We start from the raw sequence: 26312 nt of genomic DNA, 5'->3' as shown, positions 1-26312 counted from the left end.
AAACCAACCAAACAAACAATCAAACAACCAAACAACCAACCAAACAACCAACCAACCAAAACATCCACAAGTTATGAGAAGAAGTCCTACAGATGTTTTGGTAGTTTGTTTGAAACAGGGTTTCATGTATCCCAGGCTAGTCTTGAAATGGCTGGGGTTTTTTGTCCTGATTTTTGTTTGCTTTGTGTTGTTTCTGTTATTGTGATAAAATGCCCCAAGAACAAGTAACTCACGGGAGTTTATTTGCCTATGTTTTAGGATAGTCTAACATCACAGGGAAGTCAAGGCAAGAACCTGAGGCAGCTAGTAATATCCCATCCATGGTCACAAGCACATAGAAATAAATACATTTGGCAAAATTTTCCTATTCTTATCCACTGTAGGGCCCCAAACCAGGAATAACTACCACCCATTTTCAGTCTGGGTCTTCCCACATTAACCAAAGCAATCAAGACAAAGCCTCACATATACAGCTGTCTATTCTAGACAGTTTCTCATTGAGATTCTCTTTCCAGGTAATTCTAGGTTGTGTCATGTTCACAGAACTAACCATTGCCACCTGGAACTTTGAGTCCTCCTGGCTCTATGGATCAACTGCTGCCTCTACAGGTATATAGCAACATACTTGGTTTTAATGCTGGTGATTATATCCAGGGCTTTGAGCATGTTAGACATGTAATTATGTTACATTCCCAACCTTCCTAAAATGTACACATGCAATGTGCTTTTCTTCAATGCAATCTTTGAGTTTCCCCTGTCACAATGTGACTACATATGTCCCTCTTCTGTCTATCATTCCAGCCTACATTAACAACTCAGTATAAGTTATTTCATGTTTTACAAAAATTTTTAAAGAAAAGTAAATATACACATAGAAAAAACTAGATGGAAATACTCCTAAACATTATATTCTAGTGATGAGACTATAAATGAATTTCAATTTGTTTAGTTTACAGACATACTTTGAAACATGCATTTTAGGGGCTGGTAAGATGCTCCTGAAGAGAACCCAGATCCAATTGTTACATGGTGGCTCACATGATTCTTATCCTCTAGTTGCAGGGGATGTAACACCCACTTCTGAACTTTATGGGCACAAAAATGCACATAGTACACAAACACACACATAACCATGCATGTAAGACACACTAAGAGGATTATATATAAAGTAAAATTTAAAAATACATTTATAAAAATTTGGGATTTAACACTTTTTTTTACATTTTATTTTCATGCTTAACAATTCTTCATGCAGACAGTTCAAAGTCACTACTACAGATTTATTTTTATTATTTTAATATCTAGATAGTATTTTGTTAATACATTAGCAACATTTATTCAAATATCTATCCTCTTAATAACATTCTTTGTTTTCATTTGTATGTGTGCAACTACAGGTAATGTTGTAACAATCATACTTGTACACTGACTCTTGTAAACTCTTGCTTTTCTTCCCAAGGGTCCTGTTTCAGTAGCAGAATTGCAGAGGTAAGGCATATTCTCAATATCTCTTCAGGAAGAGGCAACATCTTTTCAATAAATTGTTTTGCCTTAACTGGGGGTATATAGCTCAGTGGTAATCAAAAAAAAAAATGAAGAAAAGTGTGTCACTTTGATGTCACATGATTACTTTGCATCCCCTTGGTGATTACTGAATTTGTCATCTGATTTGTAAGTTTGCTTAGCTTATCAGACTATTTGTCTGCAGCTGTGTCCCTTCTCATCCTTTTTCTTATTGTTGTTTTGGTTTTGAGTCAGGGTCTCAAGTAGGACAGGCTGGCTTTCAATTCTCTGCGTAGCCAGTGATGACTTAGAACTCCTGATTCTCCTGCCTACAACCCCAGAAGCCAGGATATCAAGTGTACCCCACCTATGAGGTTGCAATCTCCTTCAGCTCTTTCAGTCCTTCCCCTAGCTCTTCCATTGGGTCTACATAGAAGGGGGGACAAAATAATCACAGGAGGTAGAGGGAGGGAGAGACCTAGGAGTGAGTGAGAGACAAAGGGGAGGGAAAAGGGGGGGGACAGGATCAGGCAATGGAAGGGACAGGAGAGAAGTACAAAGGGTCAGGAAATCGAATAGAAATATGTAGCAGTGGGGGATGGGGTAGCCACTAGAAAGTCCCAGACACCAGGGAAATTAGAGGTTGCCAGGACACAATGGGGATGACATTAGCCATATAATTTTTAATAACCCCACCCAGTAGCTTTTGAGTATCTGGTCCTTTTTCTTGTCTTATACTTAAAGATATCCTGCAAGATTTTTATTTTGTTTATATTTGAATTTTCCTCTGACTTTACTATGTTTAGAAAGATAGTGTTCATGAAAGTTATTTCCCTTTCAGATGGATTATCATTGATTAAATCATCCATTTTTCTCTCAATAAATTAAAACATCAATGTGTTGTGCCAGATAATTCAAACACAATATAAAGCCAATGTAATCTAATCAAATCAATATACTACATGCTTAAACTAGATAAACAAACCAGCTTAGCACAGGGTTGCACTTGGATTTATATGATTTGCTGAAAGGCCAAAATTTTGGAGCTGTTTCTCTTCTTCCTTTAATTCCTCCAGGAAGAACTTGGTAGCTTAGTGCCCAGGACCACTTAGCCTTATGGAAAAAGTCAAATGGTCTTGCTTAAGCTCACTTTCTACATCTGAGAAATGGGTACCTTCAAAAGAACACTGTGGAGATAAGGGGAAAAGGGCACTTAGCATAGTGCCTGGCACATAATATGCCCATCATAAAGGTATCTATTATGATATGGGTTCTCTCATGTAAGTACTGTGTAATCTGTTTGTAATCTCACTGTGAGCTACTGGGTGGGGGGGCAATTACTTGTGTCTACTTTCAGCTCCCAGGTACTCTAAAATAAAGAACTAATTGCGCTGATCCTTCTAGATAGTTCTAATTTTCCAAGTTATATCAGACCCATGCTGAGTGAGTGCTCCACCCTTGCACTAGCCCCTAGCAATGGTTACAGATGGCCACTCTCATCTGACCACTGCAATGTACTGAGAGTTGGCTACAGCTGTTATTCATAGTGTAGCCTATAGGGTACTTTCAGGGACACACTGGGCTTAGGTTTATCTCTTGACTGCTCAGCAGTCAATGTAGAAAACAAAGTGAATTACCCTGCTTTAAATTTTTCCTCAATTTTAAATCAATCAATCAATCATCAGCCAACCAACAAGTGGGCTGAGGATGTTTATATTATTTGTTATATTTAAAATTTTTTAAATAGTTTAGTACATTTCATGATTTATCACAAACATTTAAAATTTTATTTCATAACATGCATAAGAATGAAGGAAGATAACATCTCTATAGTTAATTCTGAAAGCCTTCTCCTTATTTGGGCAATTAAAATTTCTACTAGCCCTTCAGTGAATGCTGTTCTTTCTGGTCTTTGTCAGTGGTAGGGAAGTAATAGACAATAATATCAAGTTTTTAAAGTCACACCAAAAATTTATTTTCTAGGGGATGTTTCCAGATGTAATATAGGCCTCCCTGTTATTTTTGATTTTCAGAGGAACAATGAAAAATTTTGTAAGTGTATCATAAAAATTGCAAAGAACAAATTATAGTAAACAGTTACTTCTCTAAAGTCCAAATTTAAGAGGGTGTTTTATATTTTTCTTTGTTAAATCTGGTCACCATATTAAAAAAAAAACTATGTTCATTGGCTACTTTGAGGGATCATAACTGATTCATTGGGATGTCTCAAGTTAAAGCGCTGGAGATTTCCTATGTACACATTTGGTGTTCAATAAATGTTTGCTGAATTGATTACAAAAGACTGACCATTAATAGCTATCTTTTGGCCATTGATTGTCTAAAGGCATGAAAATGGACTTAAAGTAGGCTTAGAAAGATTTTCAACAATAAGGCAGCCACCAAAAAGAAGTCTCTGATTAACCCTTTATGAACCAAACAGGAAAAGCACACTTGGTCTGGAGAGCATCTCTTTGTGCTGCTGAAAGTCACCTGAAATTTATCTTTATTTATACATCCGTGGTTTCTAAAATATTTTGCTCAAAACATAATCATCATTATCCCTAAGTGTGTGTGTGTGTGTGTGTGGTGTCTTGTCTGACTATGCGCATGTGAGAGAATGATGAGAAGTAGGGGCAGGAGAGGCAAGGCAAGAGATGTAATTCCTATGAATAGGAAACAAAATACTTGAAACTTTTCTTCCGTCTACATTTCATGGAGAGTTAATTTTTTTGTTGTCGTTGTTTTTTTAAAGTACTTTCAAAATCTGAATTGGTCAGTGCCAAGTAACAGGCACAAACACGGCCTCTAGCGTTCTGCTAATGGTGGGATCAAACGAAGAAGCTCTTCCATATGCTATGTGTAAGAAAGGGCAGAGGAGCCAATGTAATGTTTAGTTTCTTGGAGGAAACTGAAAAAAAATAATCCCATATTACCACAATACAGCATGAATTCAATGCAAATGGAAAAGGCTGGTGGCTTATTAATAGGCTCTCCCTGTAGCAAGCTGGCCTTCCCGGCTTCAGTTTGAAATTGATTATTTTAATACAGAATTCCTGAATGAAAGAGGTTCTTGGCCTTTTCCTGGGCTGTTGAATAATGTATGTGGGAGAAAGCAAATAGCAGCAGAGGGTCTCAGCTGCGGGAACAATGGCGCACACCCAGAGCTGAGGGGGCACGTTAGTTTATCATCGCCTTGTCAATCCTCCTAGCCTGGGAATCGTGGGGCAGCCTGGAAAGCAGCAGCTGCCCGACGTGTGGTGAACTGACCGGGGCACTTTAAAGAGACGACTCCATTTACCCATCTGAAAACAAGATATTGATTTTCGTCCAGCACTGGAGAGAAAAGAGCCGTCCTGAAAATATATGGAAACCACCATTTATCTAGACTCCTCCCCCACCAATCACACCACCCCAACTGTTTTCTTGGCTTCCTCTCCACAAAGTTCCATTTTTCCCTTATTCACCTGGAGTGGGAAGAAATCAGTTCCCCCCACCCCCCACGCCTTTTCCGCCTTCTGTGAACACACTTCACAGAGTACTTTCAGGCTGAAACCGGAAAAGTACGTAATGGCTGGCATAGAGGGGTATATTTTATGAATTAGAAATCAATTTTTTCCATCCACATGGAAATAACATATTACAGTAAACTTCAGGCTGGCACTTTAGGGCTCTCTCACCTCAAGCTGTGTGCATCTTAAGTCGTTAAGGTAAAGCTCCTAGCACCCTAGAACAATAACAACCCTTTGCCTCCTCCGGATGACTTTATCATAAGATTTTTTTCTCCTACACATAAAAGCCTAGAAGATCCAAGGACCCAGATCAGATGGGGAAAATGTAGCTTGTTTTGCCATAGTAAGTATCTGTAAGTACCCCCTTAGAACTGCAGGAGTTAAAATCAACGTGCTAAGAGCATAGGGAGAAGTGGAGCTCTGAATTGAGGCAGCCAGAAGGCCAGGCACCCGGGAGGTGACTTGAACTACTCCACAAGCTTTGAGAGATTGCGAGTGTGCTATTTGAGGTCAATTCTGATTTCTTTAATTGCTTGTATCTTCACTGCTCAAAACGCCTACCAAACACAGAAGACTGGCTGCTCCACGTGGAGCATCTTTCTCCACAGTGAGCAAGGGAACGGGTGAATGAAAAGACCTGTTCAATTTTTTGTGGAGATGGCGCGCTCCAAACAGAGGCATTTAGTCCTAGACTTTAAATACAACTTTTTTTTTTTTACAATTTCTTTTTTTTTTTCTGGAAATTTTTTTGTCTCAATCACCACCATGGCAAGTTTCATAGGAATTGAGGGGAGAAAAAGAGTGGGGGCAGGGTAGAATAAAGAGGAAACTGGAAAACAACTCCTGCAAAGTAAATAGGCAAACTCAAGCTTGACTGCTAGCAAAGGTAGGTCGGAGACAGCAAGTGCAGGCTGTCACCCGGGGTGTTTACCCCACCAGGATCCAGAAATGCAAGCTGAAGCTAGGATTGAGCAAGCCCTGGTTGTTGAGCTCTCTGTTATGCTAAACAAGCACCGAGGTGGACTGGCCCAACCATCTGCTGGAGACATGCATAAATCCAGGGAAGGTAGAGGGGTGCAGTATGCATATGATGTGGAATACATGGGGCAACACGAAAGCACCTCATTAAAGAGCAGCAGAAAGTCACCAGAGAACAGAATGTGGTGGGTATAGATTAGAGCTCCAGTTACTATTAGTGTTAATAGCAGCACGCAGGGGACATGCAGGGCAACTCCAGGTTCTCTTGTTATTCATCAGACACAAAGCAATTGGGAGGGCTGGCTCAGCCACTAGGATTTTCTAACATTTGTTTGATTTTATGACATCTTCCCCACTTGGGCAAGCACAGGATGCTTTAGCACTCCCTTCTCAAGTGAATACTTGATTCCAGCCTAGCATTAAGATTTGTTTTCAAATCTAGGAAAAGTAAATAGAGAGGGACCACGATACAGCCAGGTACCATCCCTTGCTCACATTGGAGTTTCCCAGCTCTTTGCTGATTTCCCTCCTCCCCTCAGCGGCATCAGAAGTTGTAGCGCCTTGTTTCTCAGTTGATGTGTAGTAGGTAAATTTAAATGGTGTGTAATCTTTGGAATTGGGTCCTTTGAATAAGAAGTATATCTTTGAAAAGCTTAGGTGGAAGTTAAAATTAACTTTATGTTTGTGGTAACCTAAAAGCCTTGGCCATTTAGAGACATGTTCATTCTGAAAACCGAATGGGGGTGGGGTGGGGATGGGGTGGGGGTGGGAAGAGCAGCAATTGGGTAGACTAAGCATGGTCCCAAATCCAGACAGCAGGTATCTGAATAACAGACTATAAGTGTAGCTGCAAAGTGACAGCCCATTTCCACCCTCAGATATGGTTTGTCTGGATCACAGCAACTCTCTCTGCACTGCTGATTTTGTCTGCTTTTACAACATGGATTCCTTGTCCCATTTGTCTCAAGCTTCATGAGTCCTTACTGCATCACACTGGGCTTCCTGCACTTCTGCCTATGCATGTCTCCTGAAGGCAATTCCACATTCAACAAGTATAGTGAACTGAAGATATTCTGGAAGGCCCCACTTTCTCTGCAGACGTCATCACGTACTGATTCTTTTTGTTTGTTTGTTTGTTTTTCATGACAGAGTTTCTCAGTGTAGCACTGGCTGTTCTGGAACTCACCACCCAGCCAAGTCTTGGTTCTTAAACTGTGTGCATTTTTTCCTCTTCAGGAAATATTTGGTAAAGCTTAGGGTCATTCTTAACTGAAGAGGGAATTGCTACACTACTGAATCTAGTGAAGCCAGAGATACTGCTAGCTCTTCTGCCAAGACAAGAAAGCCCCCCCCCCCAAAAAAATATTTATCCCTAAAATATCACGAGGCTTGATGGAGAAACCCTGCCCTAAACCAGGGCTGGGATATGCACCATTGTGGATTTTTGATTGCTTGTATCCACTTTAGGATTTTGGTCCTCTGGAAATACAAATTCCTGGTCAGAAGAGTAATATTTTATGCTATGGGCCACATATACTTGACTGTAAAGGAAAAATCTGTAAATAGAATTGTACAAATTGAAGAGTGCTGAAAGGGAGAGAAAATAGAACACAACACTACACATGGATTTTAATGGTAGACTTCATCAGTTTTCAAATAGGCTCATTCAGACACTAAGGGAAGGACTAATATCATCAGCTTTCTTACTATCCCTAGCATCAACAATCATGTCACATGACCAGAAGACAATTACTTTCTCCATTTGGAGTAATATGCTATGCTTTACCTGTCTAATCTCTTTGAATTATCAGAACATCTCTGGGAGACAGATGAAAACACTGAGACTCAAAGTTAATCATCTAGGGAGCGTTGGGGCTTGGAATTTTGCCTTGACTACTCTAAATAGCAAGTTCTTATCCAAAAGTAAAGGCTCATATTTACTGAGCTGCAAACCTAGCTTGCTGGTAGAACAGCTGTTAGCATGTGCAAGACTCTGTATTCAAATCTCTGGTGCTGAAAAAAATTTTTTTACACCAAGCCAAATGATATATTATGTGCTTTATTTATTAGTTTCTTTTGCCTTGACAAAATCCTGTAGATGGAAGTAAACACGATTATCCCCATCAGATAAATGAGAAAACTGAGGTTAGACACTAGTCAAGATTAACCCTTTAATACCAAGTATGATCAGCTTCCAATGACTACAGTTGTCACAGCATGATAAATGCTATCGTACTCTATGTTGCTTCATTGTCACTGGAAGTCATGACATGGAATGGACTGAACACTGCTTTTGGATCATAAAACCATAAATGGAAGTCTTGTCTCTGTTGATGCCTTAACAGATAACCTTGATTCTGTAACTTTAAATATCCAACAAATTTCTAGTATCACTGTTTTGTCTTAAAGTTTCAAATTTTCAACACAGTCTCCGGACCTTTGCTGCCTAGTTTGAGAAGCACAAGTATACAACGAAATTTATGTTTTGACATTCAGATGCATTTGATCCATTTTTATAGCTAGCCCCTGTAGTAGGTTATATTAACAGGCTCTTATATAAAACCTCAGAATTTTTGTAATGCAAAATTAAATGCAATGACATGATTCAAGCTGTTTTGAGCCTCACTATTTCAGCTTAATATGTAGTCTGCAGATCATTTCATGATAGCACATATATATCTTTGTTGTTTTATAGGTGCATGGCATTATAATTTATACAAAGAGATCTCTATTGGTTATATATTTCTTATTAGCCTTAATAACTTTAAGGTGACTATCTCTCTGCATATATCTTTGTACACATGCAAAATGAGTTCTTAGAAATATAAGTTCTAAACCAAGGAATATATAGGTATATTTTAACCTTTGAGATATATTAATTATTTTAATTACTTTCAATTACTTACTACATGCACCATTCACATCCAAAACAGCCTAAGTACAGGTAATTTCTAGCTAGCATATTATGAAAGGTTCTCTTTCAGGTTCTCTGTGTCTCTCTCTGTTTATCTCTGTCTCTCTGTCACCGTTTCTACTACTGAGCTACATAACCAGACTCAACAATGTGGGTTCTGCATGAGTTCATAGAGAGAAAAACTAAATTTGTATTTCCATCAATATCTAAAAGAATTGAAATTTCCTTATCATAGGAATGCTATGCAAACCGTATTAGTGAGCTCCCTAGCTCCCTTTGCCTGCTCTGAACTATGCCTGTTCCCTCAAAATCTGCCCACTCACAGACCTAGCTCCTAAATGGATATAAGTAGATAATATTATACTGAGGTGAAATAACTCAGACCCTAGGAAAGACGAATGCCACATGTTCTCTTATTTGCAAATTCTGGCTCTGAAACTTTAGACATAAGTTTATAATCTGGAATAACTGCAGAAACCAGAAAGGGACAGTGGGAGGAGTAAGAAGGAGCTCTAGAAGGGATAGCAAGACACATGGAGTTTGAAGGAATAAAAGGCAACAAAAGAAAAAAGCAAAAGTAAGCAAACAAACAAAAATACTGCGATGGAGTGAGACTTACTTGGAGAGGAGATAGGGAGGGAACATAAAGGGAAGGGGGGGAGGAAAAAAAAAAACCTAACGATGGTTGAAAAGCCATAGAGCATATTATTTCATGTTAACTTACAATTATATCCCCACCACCACCACCCAGTGAAATTGTGTCCTTTGGTTGCTTACCAGAAATTTAAGGTAAGACCCTGTTGCTGAAGACACCAGACACTCCAGATACAGGATTTGTAAGAATCGATCTAGATCTGATCCTGGAAGCCTCCTTTCTGTGGACTAGTTCATCGTGTCAGAAAAATCTATGCATGCTGCTAGGACAGAAAAGCAATCAATAGTCCTATCCAACTATAATACTTGCAAACCACAATGACCAGAACAGCGAGATATTCTAAAAGATGTAATTGTGGTACTTACGTCTTAGTAGTAACCAACACTGACCTAATAGAAATTAAGGCCCACTCAATAAGATGAAATAAATGCCTGATGCAGTAAACCTAGACTGCTACCCATGACTGGTGAGGCTAAGGATTGTAGAGGACAAGTTACTACTGCCATTTCCCTAAACCAGTATAATTCCTAACCACATTTGAAGTATTTCTCCTTATACACAAAGCTTCAATTTTTGCAGCAGACAGAGACCACTACAGAAAGCCACAACTGGCCAAAATGCAGAGAACAATTGATGAGGGGTAACCAGACTAACTGACACATGTACACCACACTCCCCATGTCTAAAAGCTCAGGGGCCCTTGAAGATGGAGCTGAAAGACTATAAGAGCCAGAAGACCAGGCTGTCTGCTGTGAACTAGTCTCTTCTATACAAGACTGGGAAGCTGCAGCCACCAGTATGGTTACGTAGGTAAGATCTGAGCAATGACAGCATCAGCTGACATGCCGACAAGGATAGAAGACGTCTCATGGGATTCTACCCCAAGGTAAAGAACTACAGGCAATGAATGACTGCTGAGAATCAGTCTATTCAGAGATAAACCAATCCCAGCAGCCCTAAATACATATGAGGAACACTAAATTAACTTCAGCCCTAAACACATATGAGAAACACTAAATTAACTTATCAGGCTGTATTTATGTATATATTTAACAATAATAATTGAAGAATAAGAGTCCATAAATCTGAGGAGTGGAGGGTCGTGAGAAGAGTTCGAGAGAGGAGTGAACCAGGGTAGTATTATCATCTTGCAACTCTGTCATCAAAAGCAGTTAAAAATATTTTCTTTTTTTTACTTACTTACTTTACATCCCACTCACTGCCCCCTCCCAGTCACCTCCTCCCACAATCTGCCCCCCTCCCCCTCTCCTTCGCCTCAGAGTGAGTGGGGGCCCCCTGAGTATCCCCCTACTCTAGTACATTAAGTCTCTGCTAGGTTAGGTGCAGCCTCTCCCACTGAAGCCAGACAAGGCAGCCCAGCTAGAAGAACAGACAGGCAACCACTTTTGGGATAGCCCTGTTCCAGTTGTTCAGGACCCATATGAAGGCCAAGCTGCACATCTGCTGTATATCTGCCGGGAGGCCTAGGTACAGCCTGAGTATTTTCTTGGTTGGTGGTTCAGTCTCTATGAGCCCCAAGGGTCCAGGTTAGTTGACATTGTTGGTCTTCCTACGGAGTTCCTATCTCCTTCAGATCCGCAATCCTTCCTCCTAATCCTCCATAAGACTCCTTGAGCTCCATCTACTGTTTAGCTGTGGGTGTCTGCATCTGTCTGAGTCAGATCCTGGGTGGAGCCTCTCAGAGGACAGCCTTGCTAGACACCTGTCTGCAAGCATCACAGAGTATCATTAGTAGTGTCAGGGACCCATGGGATGGGTCTCAATTTGGGCTGGTTATTGGTTGGCCATTCCCTCAGTCTCTGCTCCATACCCCATCCCTGCATTTCTTGTAGACAGGATAAATTTTGGGTCAAAAGTTTTGTGAGTAGGTTGGTGTTGCGATCATTCCACTGGGGTTCCTACCTGGCTACAGGAGGTGGCCTCTTTAGGTTTCATATCTCAAATGCTATGAATCACAGCTAAGGTCACCCCCATTGATTCTTGGGTGCCTCCCTTATCCCAGGTCTCTGTCTTGTGCCTCCCACCTCCCCACCTCGGCCAGTTGCAGATTTCCATTCATTTTCATGGTCATCTGGCCATCTCTCCTGTCACTCCCCACACCTGATCCTGAAACCTCCCTCCATTCATCTCCCTATCTCTTCTCCCACCCAGTTCCCTCCCTCTGTATGCCTCTTATAACTATTTTATTCCCCTTTCTAAGTAAGATTCAAGCTTCCTCGCTTGTGCCTTCCTTCTTGTTTAGCTTCTTCCAGGTCTGTGGAGTGTAGCATGGTACTTGTAATTTATGACTAATATCCTCTCTAAGTGAGTACATATACTATGCATGCTCTTTTGGGACTGGGTTACCTCACTCAGGATGATATTCAAAAGTTCCATCTATTTGCCTACAAAACTTATGATGTCTTTGTTTTTTAATAGCGGAGTAGTATTCCATTGTGTAAATGAACCACATTTTCTTTATCCATTCATAGGTTGAGGGACATCTAGGTTCTTTCCAGTTTCTGGCTATTATGAATAAAGCTGCTATAAGACATAGTTGAGCAAGTGTCTCTGTGGGATGTTGGAGCATCTTTTGGGTATACGCCCAGGAGTGGTATAGCTGGGTCTTTCGTTAGAACAATTCCCAGCTTTCTGAGAAACTGTCAGATTGATTTCCAAAGCGGTTATTTAAGTTTGCACTCCCACCAGCAATGGAAGAGTGTTCCCCTTGCTCCACATCCTCACCAGAATGTGCTGTTACTTGAATTTTTGATCTCAGCCATTCTGATAGGTATAAGACAGAACCTCATAGTTATTTTGATTTGCACTTTGCTGATGACCTAAGGACTTTGAACATTTTAAAAGTGCTTCTCAGCCATTCAAAATTCTTCTGTTGAAAATTCCCTGTTTAGCTTTGTACCCCATTTTAAAATTGGGTTATTTGAGATGTGAGTGACTACCTTTTTGACTTCTTTATAAATTTTGGATATTAACCCTCTGTCAGATGTAGGGTTGTTGAGGGTCCTTGTCCTGTGTATAGGCTACTGTTTTGTCCTATTAACAGTGTCCTTTGCCTTACAGAAGCTTTGCAGTTTCATGAGGTCCCATTTATCAATTGTTTGTCTTAGAGCCTGAAACACTGGTGTTCTGTTCAGCAAACTGTCTCCTGTACCAATGTGTTCAAGGATATTTCCCAGTTTCCCGTCTGTGAGATGTAGTATATCTGATTTTATATTGAGGTCCTTGATCCATTTGGACTTCTTGAGTTTAGTGCAGGGTGATAAATATGAATCTATTTGCATTCTTTTACATGTAGGCATGCAGTTAGACTCACACCATTTGTAGAAGATGCTTTCTTTTATCCATTGTATACTTTTTCCTTCTTTATCAAAAATCAAGTGTCCATAGTTGTATGGATTTATTTATGGATCTTCAATTCTATTCCATTGATCTTCCTGCCTGTCTCTGTACCAATTCCATGCAGTTTTTATCATATTGCTCTGTAGGACAGCTTGAGGTCAGGGATTGTTTTGGCTGTCCTAGGTTTGATGAATTTGAAATAAATCATACATTTATAAACAAACACATATAATGACATTGAGAAAGGGAGGTATACATGCAAGTACCTGTAATACAAAGTGCCCTGCATACAGACCCTCCGTCTTATAGGTGATATGAAGAAAGAGAAGAAAAACAGGAATGAAGAAACAGATCAAACTATTTGGGAGCACATATTTTTTGAGGAAATATAAAATACCTGAAATTTTTACAATTTTAAAAATACCTATAATACATACATTATTGTCTGTTACCAATATGCAAATGACATAGTAAGAAAAGCATCTTCAGGGACATAAGTTGAAACAGGTTAAGCCCTGGCATAGAAACTAGGCACATAATCTTGGAACCAGAAAACATTTCTAGTTAGTCAACAGTTATTTTTTGAGCATGTGTTATATTCCACATACTGTTTGTTAAAATGGGAGGCAGTACTGAACAAGGAAACTGGTACCTATCGTGTAGAATATGCTTAAGCTCTCTAAAGTCCCATGCTTTCATCCTTAAACCTGGAGAAATACCCAGTATTCCTATCTCATAGGCTTGCTGTGTAGATTGGCGAGAGAAATGCAGAGAAGGTGTTTTGCATTGTCTGCTGCAGAGTAGACACATAATAAGTGAAATAATTAGCCTGCTGGGGGATAAGTGGGTCATCAGCTCAGCTGTGAAAAATGTATAGAGTTTTGATATGCAGAGACAAAAGGAAGATGTTCAAGTAGAGAGAACACCATTAATTAATTAAGTCATTCATGCAAAGAAACTTTTTGATTGTATATGACATTGGCATTCATAGGCATAGTTCACTTACATGAATTCAGCTATACACACCAAGAGAAAATTGTTTAAATAGTATGGGCAAATCTTGCCATCATTATGCTCAGTTAATATGTGTCCGATTGAGTGTGAGATGAGAGGCGTGAATGGGCTCTGTCTCCTGCTGTGAACATCTCACTTTGCTGTGCCATTCTTTGGTTTAAAGAGAGGGAGATTTGGGGCAGTGGGGCGGGGGAGCAGTTCATATAGAATGACAAACTGTAACTGCAGGTCAAAAAATCCGGGCATCAAATAAAAAGAACTCTAGACAGAAGGCCAACAATACTACATTTTCTGAGAAAAGGATGCAATTCTCCACTACGATACCATCCTAAAGCAGTACTCAAAATAAGATTGATGCATAATTTAGACTTTATTTATTGACATTAGGGCCCATCCTATGTGCAAGGTGCACCTTCCTTAAGCGCGCCAGGCATTGTGTTAGATACTGGAGATTCAGTGGTGAAAGAGAAGAGTGTAAAATTATAAAACAGAGTTGATTGGCCTCTGAGCCTGAAGGTAGACAAAATAAGCAATAAACAAAACAAAATAAAATAAAGCAAGAAATGTGGAACAGTATGTAAAAAACTAAATATTTAAATTATAAGCATAGATAAGGTAGAAGAATTCCAAGACCATGATCATCAATAAGACCAAAGAAGACAACTTCCCCAAACTAGAGAAAAACATATCTATATAGATTCAGGAAGCACACAGAACACCAAATAGACAAGACCAGCTAAGAATATACCTATGTCATATCATAGTCCAAACACTAAGTATGTATAACAAAGAAAGTTGTACTAGTTGATTTTGTGTGTCAACTTGACACAAGCTGGAGTTATCACAGAGAAAGGAGCCTCCCTTGAGGAAATGCCTCCATGAGATCCAGCTGTAAGGCATTTTCTTAATTAGTGATCAAGGGGGGAGAGCCCATTGTGGGTGGTGCCATCCCTGGGCTGGTAGTCTTGGGTTCTATAAGAAAGCAAGCTGGGCAAGCTAGGGGAAGCAAGCCAGTAAGTAAGATCCCTCCATGTCCTCTGCATCAGCTCCTGCTTCCTGACCTGCTTGAGTTCTAGTCCTGACTTTCTTCAGTGATGAACAGCAATGTGGAACTATAAGCTGAATAAACCCTTTCCTCCCCAACTTGCTTAGTGGTCATGATGTTTGTAAAGGAATAGAAACCCTGACTAAGACAAAAGTGTATGAAAGATGCAAGAGAAAAACACAAGCTATATACAAAGGAAAACTACCAGAATAATATTTGATTTCTCAGGGAAACTTTCAAAGTCAGAAAAGTATCCCAAGGCCTAAAAGACTATGACAGCCACACAGCAAAACTACACCATGTAACTGAAGGAGAACAAAAACTTTCCCATTATATAAACAGCAAAAAATTTGACATTCAGCATACCAAACCTAAGGGAAAAACAGTGAGCATTACTGGGGGGCTGAAGAAAAGAATAAGCATAGAAAAGTGAATGTGGAAAGAAATATGAAGCTATAATATAGAAGACACAAAATGCCACCACCAAACCCAACAACATGATGATTTCAATTAATGCACACATTTCAGTCATAACTTTAAATATCAATGACCTCAATTCTCATATCAAAGATACAGGCAGACTGAACAGATTGAGAAAAAAGTCTATTTGTTGTCTACAGGAAACATATTTTAGCTTTTAATAAAAAGCATTCAGGGTTTTACAAAAAGGTTCAAGGCCAGATGGATTTACAGAAGAATTCTACCAGATATTCAAATATGAACACAGCCAATCATTCTAAAATTATTGAGAGAGAGAGAGAGAGAGAGAGAGAGAGAGAGAGAGAGAGAAGGAACATACCCAAATTCCTATGAAGACACTATCACTTTAATACCCAAGCCAGGTAAAGATACAACAACAACAACAAAACAAAAAAGAAAAAAGAAAAAAGAAAAAAGAAAAAGAAAACATGTCAATATCCATAATATCCATGATGAGTATAGACTCAAAATTACTCAAAAAAATATTTGCAAGCAAAATACAGACCAAGGTGGTGTTATCCCTGAAATATGGGGATGGTTTAATTAGATGCAAATCAATAAATGTAATAAACTACAGAAATGGACTTAAATACTAAATCATGTCATCACCTCAGTAGAAACAGAAAAAGCCTTTGACAAAATCCAATGTGCCTTCGTAATAAAAGTCCTAGAAATTGTTGGACTAGAGGGAAGATTTCTCAACATAATAGATACACTCAAGAAACCTGCAGCTGATGTCATCCTAAACGGAGAAAAGTTTGAAGCAATCCAACTTAAGTCAGGAATGAAACATGGATATCCAGTATTCCCACTCCTTTTTAATATTGCATTTAAAATACTATCTTGAACAATAAGGTAAAAGAACAAAATTAAAGGGATACAAATAGGGAAAGAAGTGAAACTATCCTCATCTGCAGATGACATGGTACTACAGAGCTTCCAGAAATTCTACCAGAAAAATCTCCACAAATGATAAGAAAATTCAGCAATGTAGCAGGATTAGGACTCATTTGGCAACAGCAAACATACAGAGAAGGAGACAATAGACACATGCCCATTCATAACAGCCTCCTAGAAAATAAAATAACTAGGAATAAGCCAAACCAAGACCTCTAGGATAAACAACTTTAAAGCTCTAAAGAATGAGAGAGAGAGAGAGAGAGAGAGAGAGAGAGAGAGAGAGAGAAAACTAGAAAATGAAAAGAGATCCCATGCTCATGAATTAATAGAATTAATATTGTGAAAATGACTGTTCTACCAAAAGCTCTGTATAGATGTGATACAATCTTAACCCAAATCCCCACTCATGTGTCATAGAAACAGGAAAAAGAACTATCCTAAATTCATATGGAACCACAAAACATTCAATATAGCCAAACCGGTCCTGAGCCAAAATGATGATGATGGTGGTGGTGGTGATAGTGGTGGTAGTATTATCATTTCAGATCTTAAGATATATTATAGGACCATTGTGGTTTAAAAACAATATGGCATTGAAATAAAAAGCAGACATACAGACCAATAGAACAAAAGTGAAGATCCAAACATGAGCACATGTAATCTTAGTCACATAACATTTAGCAAAAATGTCAAAAATATATGCTGGAAAAAGAAAGCATCTTCAATAAATGGTGGTGGGAAAACTGGATGTCCACATGTAGAAGAATGCAATTAGAATTGCACCTATTACTTTGCATAAAAGCTAACTCTAAATGGATCAAAGACCTAAACCTTAAACCTGAAACACTGAAACTGTTAGAAAAAACATAGGCAGTACCCTACATGGTCTGGTGTAGAAAAGGATTTCTTGAATAGGAATCCATTTTCCTAAGAAGTAGGGTCAACAATTGACAAGTGGGACCTCATGAACCTAACTTCTGCACAGCAAACAAACAAACAAGCAAACAACAACAACAACAAAACAGTCAACCTATATATAAGGAAGCCCACAGAAGGGGAGAGAATCTTCGACAGGTATATATCTAACTAAGGTTTAATATCCAGAATATGCAAAGAACTAAAACAAAAAAACAAAACCCATCAAAAACAAACAAAGGCACTGCCTATGTTTTTGTTTATTTGTTTGCTTACTTGCTTTGTACATTTAAGAGATTTAATGAATCTCAAAAGACTTTGGACTTTTGAACAGTCTTTAGACTGTTATAAACTATGGGGACTTCTGAGGTTGGACTAAGTCATTTTCTGTTATGATATGGCTACAAGGCTATAGAGGTCTAGGAGTTCAATGTGGTAATTTGAATGAAAATGTCCCCCATAGGACTCCATTGGAGGAGTTAGGGAAAGGACCAAAGGAGCTGAGGGGGTTTGCAACCCCATTAGAAGAACAACAATATCAACTAACCAGACACCCCAGAGCTCCCATGGACTAAACCAGCAACCAAGGAGTACACATGGCGGGACTCATGGCTCCAGCTGCATATGTAGCAGAGGATGGCCTTGTCAGACATTAATGAGAGGAGAGTCCCTTGGTCCTAGGAAGGCTAGATGCCCCAGTTTAGGGGAATGCCAGGGTGATGAAGTAGAAGTGGGTGGGTGGGGGAGCACCCTCAAGGAGGCAGGGGGAGGGGGTAGGATGGGGGATACTTGAAAAAAAATAAAGTACAAAAATTAAAAACAAAATTTAAAAATAAAAACAAGTAAAAAAAGAAAAGAAAAGATTCCCTGTAGACTCGTAGAGAGTGGCACTATTAGAGGTGTGGCCTTGTTAGAAGTGTGTCGCTGGGAGTGGGTTTTGAGGCCTTAGTGTAACTCTGTCTTTCTGCTGCCTCTTGAACTAGATGTAGAACTCTTGGTTCCTTCTCTAGCTCCATGTCTGCATCTATGCCACCGTGCTGCCCACCATGAATATAATGGGCTAAACCTCTGAAACTGTAAGTCAGCCCCAATTAAATATTTTCCTTTTCAAGAGTCGCTGTGGTCATGATGCTTTTTCACAACAATAGAAACCCTAACTAAGACCATAAGCCAACATAAATGCCTTTGACTACATGTTGCTTTGTGTCATGGAATGTCACAGCAACAACAACAACAAAAATACATAAGTTGGCATTGGACTTTAGGCTGCTGCTATGACTTGACCATGGTGGTTTGGGGAAGGATACAGTAGATTTCAGAACTTTGAACTAGAAAGGTTCAAAGAGGAATGCTAGAAACTGAGGTTTATGAGTCACTCTAGGAGGAGCTGGGTGGACAGAAGTACAGGGAACAATGATGGCGATACGGATGCAGCTCATTTATTGTGCTTCAGGGAGTGACTATATTAGCATCTGAGCTGGAGGCCATTCTTGAGATATTTGCACAAATAATCTTCATGCCTTCTGCCTTTGTCCTAAGAACTTCCTGAAGTAAAATTAAAAAGCAATGGACTAACTTTTTTGGTGCAGAAAATTTCTAGAAAGCATAATGTAGAGTTTGTGGTATGGTTATTATTGATAATTCCCATGTAGGTCTACACATGAAAAGAAACAGATGGGGCAATACGAAATATAAAATGTATAGGCTGGAGGAAAAAAAAAAAACTATCAGGAAGCTTTCTGTTGTAGCCAGGCTTGTGCTAGAAGAAATATTGTCATTAGTGAGCATCATTTGGTACTTAATGATGACCATATTTAACTAGAGGTTTCTTGCTCTGCAATGAAACAATGGAAAAACCTTGAGACAAGACCCTACTAGGTAATCTTCAAGTTTATAAAAGGAAAAGCCTAAGGGCTTTTCCACTCCTAGAAAACAGGAGCTTACAACAGCTTCTACAAATGTGACTAAAGAGAACAAGGATCCATCCCAAACTGGGGATCAAACTTGGCAGTGCCAGTCATATGTTAATAGCTTTGGAAGCATGAATGATACAAGATGATTATAAAGTATTGTAGATTCTTCTCCTATGGTTTTGGAGAGCCACTGAGGCTAGGCGTTGTGTGGCAGAAGCTCAACCCAGGCCCAGTATCACTCTGTAAGTAGGTCAGGGAGACCAGAAGTGCCTGGGAGTTAAATGAAGTTGTTAAATTGAAGCCTGGATTGAATGGAGATGTCAAGGAGAGCTGCATATGGAGAGTGTAGCTGGCCTAAACAATAGAGGTCCATTGCAGGCAGTGAAGCTGAGGGGCCTGAGCTAACCAAGCTCTTGAAAACTAAGGACGTTGGACTTGTACCTATAGAATTTTGTGTTTGCCTTGCTGGGTTGCAGTCTTGCTTTGGTCCAGTATTTCCTCACTATTCCCTGTTCCTTCCCTTTGGTAATAAGAATATATATTCTGTGTCATTTTATTAGAAGTATAACCTATACTTTTTTACTTTTCAGGGTCACAGTTAAGAGATTGTCTGAGTCTTAAAAGAGACATGGACTTTTAAGAGTGCAGAAACTGTTAAAGACTATGGGGACTTTTGATTTTGGACTAAATGCATTTTATTGGATGAGATTGCCACAAGCAGAGAGGAGGAAAGAGCATGTACAGGTTTGAATGTCATGTCCACCATAGTACTAGGCATTTCAATACTTAGTCCCCAGCTGGTGACACTGTTTGGGGAAGTCATGGCATCTTTAGGAGGTGGAGCCTTGATAAAGAGGAAGCGCAGTACTGAGGGACATACTCTGAGAGTTTATAACTCATTCCGCTTCCAGTTCACTCAGCCTGCCTGCTGTTTTTAGTTAAAAATCTGATCTCTCATCTTTCAGGTCTTACTAGCATTTCCCCAGGCATTACGGACTTGCCCTGGGGCTATAAGTCAAAACAAACTCTTCCTTTTAATAAGTTGCTTTTGGAGATGGAGTTTTATCACAGCAACAGGATAAGTGACCAATGTTATAACATACATCATCATTTTCAGACCAAAAAGCAATTCAAAGTTTTAAATTGAAAAAGATTGAAAACCCAATCAATAGATTATCACAACCCTTAGATTTTTGAATAGTGTAAATACCAAAATTAATTCAAACAGTGAAACTTTTACAAAAAAAAAAAAAAATCCGGGATGGCATGGATTTACTAAGGAATAATAATGAATGGAGGAAAAAACATACCAATCTTTAACAAACAAAATTACAAATCACTTTAGAGACAAATTAGACTTGAGAAAATAGATATAACATGTTTCCAGACTGAAAGTCTCAATATTGTTAGGATTTTAATTCTTCCCATATTGATTTATAAATTAAATACTATTACAAATAAATTATAGTAGGCTTTAACAATAGAGGTGGTTTTAAATTTGGAAGGTACATGTAAAAGAGTTGGGCCTAAAAAGTTAGAAATTGCTTATAAAAGTGAAGTAGGATGACAAGCACTACTTGATTTTATGTCCTATAATAAGACAGTTAGATAATGATATAATGACAGACTAATTTAAAAACACAGGCCTATAGAGATGACTCAGTGGTTAAAAGGACACACTGCTCTTGAAAGGGACCTGATTTTGGTTTCTTCAGCACCCTGGCCTGACAGCTTACAACTATGTGTGACTCTAGTTCCAGAGGGATCCAGTGGCTCTGGGACATCCGGGTACCTGCACTCATGTACCAATACTCCCCTACCATCTCAGATAATTAAAAATAAATCTTCAAAAATGAAAGTCTAGTCTTTATTTATTTATTGACAGTGAAATTTCAATTTCATGTAATTATTGCCTCATAAAATATTGTTGTGGGGATCTTTTTAATCATATAAAAATATAAAACATAATGAAATGAAACTTTCTTAGTTTATGAGCCATATTTAAACAAGCATAAAATCGGAAGCTACTTGCAGAGAAATGATGCATTCACATTTTCTATAAAAATTAATCATGACTAGGAGTGAGAGTTTTTAAAGTCATATTACTTTAGAAGAATTTTTGGTACATCCAAAAGAGCAGATCAGGGTAAAAACAAAACAAAACAAACAAACAAACAAAAAAAACGTAGAGACTGAAGCAAACACTACTAGTCTAGAAAAAGAAGTATCAATAAAATGCCTCTTAATGATATTGTGCTATACTTACTTATAGCTCAACATTGAATGGTGGCTTCCTTCACTAGCCATGGGGGTGCAACTTGCAGATGACAGGTCATTGGAGCAGACCCCTGGCAGGATTAAAACTGTGAAAAGAAGCCTCCATGCCAGACAATGCCAACAACCAACAGCCAGTCACAACATCTGAACAGCCAGGCTCATGTACCAATGGAAAAAGAGAAAGGAAGTACTGCAGTCACCTAAAGGTCAGGAAGAATAGCAAGCTGAGTTGTCCCTCTCCACAATCCTAGGCTACCGTTTCCAAGCACAAATCCTACGCCTGTGCAGAAGTACTCTTTTCCTATATAATCATTTTGTCCTTCCCACTCACCCTGTTGTTCTTAATGCTTACAGAATAAACTGTTGAAATTTAAAAAAAAAAAAAAAAACCTTAAGAAGAAAACAAGAAGAAAATCCTCTCAATTGCCTAATGCCTTCCCAAAAACCTATAAGAGAACAATAAGACCAACAATATTCTGATGCTCCCATAAGACAAATAATTCAAAGAATAAAACCCACCACAGCTGGAGCAAAAAAAAAAAAAACATTGGAATATGAAACCATTCCAAGTAATATTTTTGCAGATCCAGAAAATGTAAAGCCTGGGTTAGAAACTTAGAATGAGCCACAAGAGCTTCAGGAGGAAATACAGAGGACACAGAAGACACTTGAGATCACATCTATAGACAACAAGCCAACAGTTGCAATTTGGCAGTTGAAATAAAACATTCCTGATGTGAAAATGATGTGTATGTGTTTCTATAGTACAGAAGGAGGAAAGAAAAACACTGCGTTAAAGGGCGGAAGGTGCCTCCTTTTAGAGTTGAGGGGAGCAGATCAACAGAGCTATCTGTTTCCATTAAGGGATAAAGTCTAGAGTAGGATGGAGAAATGAAGATGAATTTCTTCCATGCTTTGTCCTAGTGTAAGAAAGGAGACTTTAGTATTTCTGCATGTCTTCCGGGTGATAGCAATGTCAAGATCAAGATTTCCAGAACCTAGATGGGTTTAGTTTCTGACATGCAAGGCATGGCAATGGTACTCTCCCATCTCATGTCCTATCTCATGTGCAAACAAAAATAACTTCTAGTTTGCTTATGTCATAGTAGTGTTTTATTGTACTTTACCCTATGGTGAAACCAACCGTAGGACACCAAGAGGATCAAAGAATCTTTTCAAGAGTCACTGCCATTGGCTGGAGAGATTCTTAGAACAGACATGGCAGCTCACAACTATCTGTAACTTGGGCTCCAGGGGACCTAATACCCTCTTTATGGCTTCCTAAGGCACCTGGCACACAAGTGGTGTAGAGTCACACAAACATGTAAAATACTCATACACAAAAAAGTAACATTAAAAAAATTTACAAAGAATTACTACCACAATAGTCAGGACTACAATAATGAAGTTTGGAGGCTATAAACCAAGACTAATTAGGTTGTTTCTTAACAAGTCTGGGTTGGGGAAGTGTCCTACTGGGAGGCAACAGTTGAATGTGGTCTGCCCACCCAGAAGCAGCAAAATATTGTCTATAACTAGATTGTGCATGTAAGAGAAGACATGAAAACATACTCATTTTTTAATAGATGACATGATTTAATGTTCCAGGGTCCTGCCTATTGTGGGTGTCACTGTCCCTAGGAACACTCATCTGAGCTGTGTCAGAAAGCTAAATGAGCAAGCCAGGAAGCAGCATACCTCCATGGATCCTACCTCCAGGTTCTTCCCTTTTGTTTGAGACTAATTTAAGTTCATCTTGCCTCTGTTCATAATGACAGAACTGGCCAATTAAGTACCAGTTAAGCAATACTAATAGACCGCTAGCTCAGGTACTTAAATCCAGTATCCACTGGATTGAATTCATTTCCTTGAAGACATTTAGTCCCTAAGCTTCCTATGTAAAAGATAGTGAGCATATACAACTTGAACCAAGTGCTGATAAAACCACATCCTTTCGACAAGTATTTCGTACTCTATCGACAATACAGTATCTTTCAAATATTGCAACAGTGAAGAGGTAAAAGAATAGATGGGCCATGAAATCAGATGAAGATCACATTGGAGTGCAGATGACAAAGAAAGCTGCCTGGAGAAGGTAAGGCAGGTCACAGTATAAACAAGGACACACAGGTTAGGACAGGGTGATTACAAGGGTGGGATTCAAGCAGTTGGTATTACCACACTGAAAACTCAAAGCAAGAAGTGGCAAACTCCATATAGAAATATTTATAAATATATGTTTATACTAATTTTAGTACAAACTCGTACATTTTCTTGCTTTAATCATCTGAGAAGACCAAGGAGCAATGAGACTCTATAGCAATGAACATAGCTTTTATGCAGACCTTGGAATTTACTACCATTTTCCAAAAAAAGAAACCAATGTTCCTTAAATAAATACGTCATCTGGAACCGAAGACACAAATATTCAGCACAGAATATTTTATAGTGCCCCAAACTAAGGACAAAAGCAGGAGGAGGAGGGAGGGGTGAAAGGAAGTTCCAAAAGGGTATGGAGGAAGGAGGAAGGGAAAAGTAGAGAGGGAAAGACGGGGAGGTCAGGAAAGGAAAAAGGAGGGCGAGGAGTGAAGGGAGGCAAAAGGGAGGAGGGGAAGTTAGGGAGGAAAGTAGGGATAGGCAGAGGTGAGGGAGGAAGGAAAAATTAGGAAGGGAGGAGGGAGAGGCTAGGAGGACAGAGGAGAAAAGAGAGGAGTGGCAAAGAGATTGGAAAGAGAAGGGGCGAGGGAGGGGCTGAGAGTTTAGCGGGAAAGGAAGGAGAAATGGTAGGTAAGGCAGGAGGGGTGTGTTGTGTTTTATAAAAAGATAAGGAGGCCAGAGATATGTGGTGGAGGCGAGATATAGTGTGAGTGAAAGGGATGCCTCTGCAGGCCCATGTTGAGGCATCCCTTCCCCCTGAGGTACCAGACACATGACAGTGTAGTATAGAATATGAGTTCTATGAGTAATTCAGGGCATGGGAAGGGGAGTTGAGGAAGGAGAGAGAGACAGAGAGAGAAAGAGAGAGAGAGACAAACAGAGAAAGACAGACAGACACAGAGAGAGACAGACAGAGACAGAGAGACAGAAAGAGAGAGAGAGAGAGATAGATAGAGAGAGAGAGAGAGAGTAGAGGAGTAGAGGCAGGCCATGAACATCTGTAGAGAGAGAGGGAAGGAGAATGGAGAAAAATGGAGAGAAACGGGGAGCAGGAGCAAGAGGACAGAGCAAAAGCAGAGAGAAAGAGAGAGAGAGAGAGAGAGAGAGAGAGAGAGAGAGAGAGAGAGAAAGTGAGGCAAGCAGCCCCCTTTTATAGTGAGTCAGATAACTGTGGAGTCCACAGATGAAATGCCAACAAGGAGAGAAGACTTAGGTGGGAGGACAGAAAGAGGGAAAAGGAAGAGAAAAGAAGGGATGGGGGATGAGAAGGAAGAAGGGGGTGAAAATGAGACGTGAGGGATGGAAAGAAAGAATCTAATGATATATACAATGACCACGATGTGCTAAAGGCGTCTAGGAAGCAGGAGAGCTCACTCCAACTCTAGTTGGAATGCTCTGAGCTATAGCTGCAGTCTAATCATTAAAAAAAATCAGATAATTCAGAACTGAGGGAAAGAACTGGGCAATGTTTCTCAAACCCACCAAGGTCAATAAAAACAAGGAATGTGAGAAATTCTCATTATCAGGAAGACCCTAAGGAGAAACAGTAACTGAATATAATGTGGAACCTCTGCTATTTAAGAAAAATAATATTAATAGTGTATTGATCATTAATTATAATAAATACATTAATAATCTAGTGTATTAATAAGGTAAACTGGTTGTTCATTGTATGGGAACTAAGTAATTTCTCAATGTACTATACATCTGAAAACATTTTTTTTTTTTTTTTTTTTTTTTGGTGTTTTGAGACAGGGTTTCTCTGTGTAGCTCTGGCTGTCCTGGAACTCACGCCGTAGTCCAGGCTGGCCTCAAACTCAGAAATCTGCCTGCCTCTGCCTCCCAAGTGCTGGGATTAAAAAGCATGCACCACTACTGCCTGGCTCATCTGAAAACATTTAATTTTACTTTTTGTTACTATTAATATTTCATTATTATTTGAAAATTAGTTTGCCTGAGCCTGTGTGGATTCTTTATTCTCCTCCATTGATTTTTGAGTTTATGCTTTTTGTAAATATCAGTCGTAACAGTAAGTCTTAAGAAAAGTCAAAGGAGAATGCCTACAACTGTGTGCTTTTGGGAATCAAAACATATGGGTTTTAGGAATCACACTTAGGTCAGTAGAATGGGTGCCAAGTGCCTTTACAAGTTGATCCATCAAGATTATTTTTTTTAAAGGATGAAAAAGATTTCCTAATGAGAAAGTTTGAAAATATGAAATAAATACAAGAAGCAGAATTAAAACTTAAAATGAGTTATTTTAAAAACAAATGAGACAAACAAAACCCTGTACAAAACTACTTCAAAAGAAAGAGGGAAAAGAGGGACAAAACCAAGAAAAATAATAAAGGAAAGAAAAAAGATTGCTCACTAACGAAAAAATAGAGAGACAAAATTGGAAGAATTTATGAAGGGAAATAAAAATCAAAAACCTAGTAGTTGTAAAATACAATAAAGGAGAAACACTGTTATAAGTGTAACAAAAAGAAAGCATCTAAGTGCAAGAGTTTTAGCTAGCGGTCTCCTGGGCACACTTTAGGAGTGTGGGAGGCAACCACAGCAGTGCTATCTGCATGCGTACTTTCAAGACTTGCTTAATATGAATCATCTTACTGGAGGGATACAGGTGTGGTTATCAGGTAGGAATGAAGCTTGTACAGCAGTGAGTGACAGGTAGGTGGCTCCAGAGGTT

Source organism: Arvicanthis niloticus, chromosome X (assembly GCF_011762505.2).
Source record: "Arvicanthis niloticus isolate mArvNil1 chromosome X, mArvNil1.pat.X, whole genome shotgun sequence".
Lineage (NCBI taxonomy): Eukaryota > Metazoa > Chordata > Mammalia > Rodentia > Muridae > Arvicanthis > Arvicanthis niloticus.
Note: the sequence above shows the minus strand (reverse complement) of the source record.